Below are 5951 nucleotides of genomic sequence, written 5' to 3'. Positions count from 1 at the left end.
GCTTGGATAATGGCCTCTACTGGGAATGAAAAAGGGAGACATTATCTGGTACTGAGAAGAGGAGTGATATGACTAATCTTACATTTAAAGGGATAAGTCTGGTTGCTATATTGGACATAGATTGTAAAGGGGCAAGAGGAGAAACAAGGAAATCAGTGACAAGGCTGAGTGTGAGATGATGATGGCCCAGAGCATCAGAATAGGGTGGTGGTAGTGGATATGATGAGATGTTGTCAGATTCTAGATAATTTTAGAGGTGGAGAATGAGATGTGTCATATGAGAGGAAGAGAGAGGTTAAAGGAAGACTCTGAGTGTTTCAGCTTGAGCAACTGGAAGGATGAAATTGCTGTCCAATGAGATATAGAAAGCTGTGGATGGAGCAGTTACATTGTGGGAAGAAATATCCAGTTCACTTTTGGGGGAATTGAGTCTGAGATGTCTATTAGACAGCCAAATGGAGAAGCTGAGTAGGCAGTTGGCTATGTGAGTCTGGAGTTCAGGAAAGAAGACTGGGCTGAAGTTATAAATTTGGGATTTTGTGAGGATTAAATTAGATGATGTATATAAAGCACTGAAAACAGCATGTAACACATAATAAGAGCTCAATATATATTAGATTAAAAGTGTCTAATCATAATATCAACAAATATAGTTCTCACTACCTGCCTAGCACAGTGCCTGGCTCTTAGTAGACTCCATATATGTGTATGAAGTAGCGAAACAAGAACACTTCAGGCTATTGTATATGTGGGTGATTTTTTGAGAGTGCAACACAGGGAGTAACCATAATGTAATTTTTTCATTTTAAATGAATTTTCTAAGTTGATTTTTTAATTTTTTATTTGTTTTGTGGTACGCGGGCCTCTCACTGTTGTGGCCTCTCCCGTTACAGAGCACAGGCTCCGGACGCGCAGGCTCAGTGGCCATGGCTCACGGGCCCAGCCACTCCGCGGCATGTGGGACCTTCCCAGACCGGGACACGAACCCGTGTCCCCTGCATCAGCAGGCAGACTCTCAACCACTGTGCCACCAGGGAAGCCCGATTATTTTTTAATTTCACAAATATTTGTTAAATTTGTTTGGGCTGCTCAAAGCCCAAACACAAATCCCTGCTCTAGGTTTATTGTCGTCTGTTTCCTACCCAGAAGATTCAAACAAGATTTCATTGATTTTGTTTTTATTTTATTTTTATAAAAAGGCAATACACTCATTCAAAAGTTCAAAAACCAAAGACATATAAAAGAGTGTGTACATTGAGACGCCTTACTTCCATCCCTGTTCCTATCCATTCCTACTACCCTATAGTCAGGAGTTGGCAAACTTTTTCTGTAAAGGCCCAAGTAATAAATATTTTAGGCTTGCAAGCCATGTGGACTCTGTTGCAATTACTCAGTTCTGCCATTGCAGTGCAAAAGCAGCCATAGACAATACAGAAACAAATGGTATGGCTGTGTTCCAACAAGATTTTATTTCTAAAAATAGGCAGCAGTCCCGCTGGCTATAATTTTCTATCCATACTATAGGTAATTATTTTTATTAGTTTATTCTGTTTCTTTATGCAAATACAAGCAAATGTAAATATATATTCTCATGCCCCTTATACAAAAGTTAATCTGTTTCATATCTCAAAACAGTATTTTTTATTACATATTTTGAATATTTCTCTATATCAATGTATAGAGAACATCCTAATTTTTTCTGTCTGCAATGTAAATACATCATTTCATATATGTGAAGGATAGATTTCTAAACTCAGGATTGCTGGATCAAGGGGTAAATACATTTGCAATTTGGGAAGATATAGCTGGATTCACTGTTATAGGGGTTTTATCATTTTCACTTTCAGCACAATATATGAAAGTGCCTGTTTTAAAATTATGAAATGCTTCATGAGTTGGTATGTCATCCTTGTGCAGAGGCCATGTTAATATTCTCTGAATCATTCCAATTACAGTGTATATGCTGCTGAAGTGAGCACCATGAAGTCATTTCTAATTTAGTAATGGTTGAATGCTTTTGGGTGGCATACAGCCAAAGACAGGGCAAACTATTAAACTCCTCTTTCCATTTAGCCTGGAGATGAGAGAGAGAAAAGGTTTTTCTGTATAGCAACTGGCTTTTTTTTTTTTTTTCAGAGTGCTGATTGGAAGGGAGCCACATCCCCACCTTAAGTTCCAGCAATATGAATCTGTGCAATAGCTAATGAGGACATAAGTGGCCAGAGTGGTAGAAACATTTAATAAAGACCCTATCCTTTGAGCAACTGTGCATAGAGTTCTCTGCTGATTGTAACCAACATGGACTGTAGTAGGATTCAGCCAAAAAACAACAAGGAATGATGCGGAGCTGGTTAACAAGAGAGGATCTGGTTGGGATCAAGTATAATAAAACGTAATTTAAAAATAATAAAAGAACCAATATTTTTTAAGCAGAGTTATATAGGCTAAGCACTCTATCAAGTTACATATTAATGGTCACAATAACCCTATGAAGTAGGTATGCTATTATATTTACTTTACAGATTTTTTAAACTAAGGCAACTTGTCCAATGTCTTATGCCTTGTAAGTGCCGAATTGGGATCTGATCTCTGCGGCATAGGATCTTTTCTACTGGGCTTTATTGACTTGCTGTCTGCATGGGGGAATAATTTCAGAATTAGCTGAGAAAAGAAAAGTAGAATCTTGACAGGATCTAGACTTAGGCAAATATAATTTTTCTGTCTTTATGAAGAAGTCAATCCAATATTAAGAAAGAGCCTTCTAAAATGATAATTGCAGTTAACATTCTGGTGCCCAAAGTGCTCAGAGTAGGCCTTTGGCACACCTTGAAGGATGGGTCCTTGTCAGTTGCAGGTGCCACTGGCTATGCCGGCCCTTAAAACTTTGGAACAAATACTTGAGAGTCTTTTCAAGGAAAAACTTCCCAGAGTTCAGAGAGTTTGCTGACCTGGCTTAGAGACTGACATCTTGGAATCTTAGAAAACTTCAAGTTTTGTCCTTTGTTTGCTATGCTGGTTCACCCTCATTTGGCTACTGAGCTGCTTTAGACAGCCGCTGGGCATCTGCTTCACCTTAGCTGAGGATGACCCAAGGCTGAACCTCTGACCCCCTGACATTCAGCAGCTGTTTTACCTGCTGGCCAGGAAAAGTTACTTGAGCTGTGGTAAGCCCAAGTGAAGTGGCTTCAATTATAAGTATATCCACTCTGTATTTTCAAGGCCTAATGGGGAGGGTACACTTTTAAAAATCTTACAAGGTCAATTTATAAACTGTGATATATATTTCACTCAGAATAACACTAAATGTTTCTCCTTTGCACAGAGAAAATAATGTTCCATGGATTCAATTGGGGGTGGGGAAACTCTCTTCTGCTCTGTCATTCAGTCTTTACTTCAATTGGCTGCGTAATTCACTTTCACTAGGATTGAAAGGCAAGTAGAAGCATTGGCCAAATGTGGAATCACTGGGCCCCTTCATGGAGAATTTAGAGTAAAGAATTTTCTATGTTTTTTTTCCCATCCCAAAATGCAAAATGCTGCCCATTTTGCAATTCTGGTGTCTAGGTTCTATCTTATAATTAGGGAATTAGGCTAAAGAATAAAAAATGTTTTTTTTAAGAGGCTAGAAAACTACTTTTAGTTGAGCATTTATTATGTGTCTGCCTGTATTAAGTACATTTTATATGTATTATCTCATTTAATTATCCTAATAATCCTATGAGGCAGGTCCTATTCTTACCCTTACTTTACAGGTGAGGACACTAACTCAAAAATTTGTTCATGGATTTGAACTTGTCAGACTCCAAGGTTTGTAGCAATAGTGGTTAGCTATACTGAAGTCTCTATAAATATTACAGTTTGTACAATAAATTTGATGAATACCTTCTTCATTTTCTAGATTGTTGCAGAGGTCATGCAAATATCTTTTAAGTTCACACAATTAAAGTTTGCTAGTATTCCCCTCAAAAATGACTGAAAGAGATAGAGCTTTCTTGAATAATATTCAACTGAATACCCTTTCCTCCCATCTTCTTCTCTTGTAGGATGGCTAAACAGATAAGTGATATGATTGAAATAAAGTATAAAATTATAGCATGTTATTCTAAATGTCAGAATTTAGGAGAAAATATATCGTTGAGACGTTAGTGTTGTAAGTGGAGTCCACTACTGACGTCAGCTCATGGCTCATTTGTAGCAACTGTAGTGTGGGCAGCAGAGGAGCAAGACATTTGTCTTGGTGAGTCCAAAAAAAAGTATTTCAGGATTTTGACATGGAGGATTTTTATTTTAATAAGAAGTTGATCATATGAAATTGTCATTTCGGTTGGTCCAAAATGGATAAATATCAGTAATATCATATGTTTCAATATACTAGAAGGAGATGCCCTGCAAGTAAACAGAGATCAACATAAAGGGAGAGAAAAGGTGAAGAATCTGAGCAGGTGGTCGAAGTTGAAGTCTAGAGACAGCTGTATGAGAGCAGAATTCACATGGTCTGACTATTCCAGCAGAGTTTGGTGGTGATATCTCTGTTGATTATAGGATAGAGACTCTGAATTCACCACCCTTTTGGAAAGACACATTTTGACTGGCATGTGTGCTCTGCTCTATAGACTGTAAGAGAGATCATAAGGAGCTTGATTGATTATAGCACATATTAAACATGTCTTGAAACAAATTTGAATATTCCATGTAGTTGAATCCTTGACACGTGTCTACTTGGGGGAAGTTAAGCCCTGCACATAAATAAATATGGATCTAAGTCCTTCTGCTAACTTCTCCCAGCCTCTTGTTTATTTCCATCAAGTTCTTATTGCAGGTTACAGTTCTTTTGTCTATTTTCTGTTTACTTTCTGCATAGATAGTAGCTATAGGAAGATAAATATATAGCCTTTTTAAAAACTGTATCCCCAGAAACTAGTAATATGCCTGCCATTCAATAAATATTTGATGAATGGATGATTGAATGAATGATTTTTAATGGCTATGTAGTATTGCATTGCAAAGATGTGCCATAATTTATGTAACTAATACCAATGGATAGATATTAAGTCATTTTAAGTTATATGCTATTATAAACAATGCTAGAATGAGCATTTTGTACATATAGTTTTGTATATTTGTCAAATTATTTCCTTATGATAGTGTCTTCAAAAGTGATTTTTTTTGGATTAAAAATATGCATTTTAAGGCTTCTGATTTATATTGTCAAAATGCTTTTACATGTTTTGCTATTTTAATACTTATACCATGTTTGTATGAGAGGGCCCATTTTCCCCATACAATCATCAATACTAGGTATTATTAATTATTTTTAAACTTTGTTAATCTGCTTCAGGAAAAACAGTATTTTGTATTATTTTGCATAATTTTGTCACTACTAAAGGTATGACATTTTACTCATGAGTTTTTAGCCATTTGTACTTATTTTCTGAAGTGCTTATTAATGCCTTTTGTCCATTTTTCTGTTATGGAGTTTAGATATTTCCTATTAATTTTTGAGGTTTTTTAATATATTTAGGTCATTAATCATTTACCATCTATGTTGCAAATATTTTCCCCATTTATCCATTTTTAAAAAAAATTTTTGTTGGATGTTTTAAGTTATAGATATGTGTTTTTAATGTAATCATATTTATTCATTCTTTCATTTCTGGTTTCTAGCATTTGTGTCATGTTTAGAATGTCCATATTTACTTCAAGATTACACATGTATTCATTTATGTTATCATCCACAGTTTACATTTAAATTGTTTATTGATCAATAATTTATTCTAGTGTAAAGGGTTAGGTATTGATCTAATTTTATTTTGGCCGTGGTCATCCAGCTGTTCCAGCATGTTTTCCTGTAGTAATTTATATTACCACATTGTTCATATGAATGTACCCAATGTTAAAATATGGGCTTTGTAGTCTGAACTGAATTTAAATCTCAGCTCCACCAATTAACT

The 5951-nt window shown here is 35.8% G+C and overlaps 1 non-coding gene across 1 annotated transcript; it reads right to left on the bottom strand.

The window, feature by feature from the left end:
* Positions 1–1872: 1872 nt before the first annotated feature.
* LOC115802628 (U6 spliceosomal RNA) lies at positions 1873–1979 on the bottom strand. Its single transcript, XR_004023134.1, has one exon. It is a non-coding gene; the product is annotated as a U6 spliceosomal RNA (small nuclear RNA).
* Positions 1980–5951: the final 3972 nt, after the last annotated feature.

Source organism: Delphinapterus leucas, chromosome X (assembly GCF_059928025.1).
Source record: "Delphinapterus leucas isolate spDelLeu-1000000601 "Yukka" chromosome X, BTC_Dleu_Yukka2, whole genome shotgun sequence".
Taxonomy (NCBI): Eukaryota; Metazoa; Chordata; class Mammalia; order Artiodactyla; family Monodontidae; genus Delphinapterus; species Delphinapterus leucas.
The sequence above is the reverse complement of the archived record's forward strand: the minus strand, read 5'-3'. Positions and strand labels throughout refer to the sequence as shown.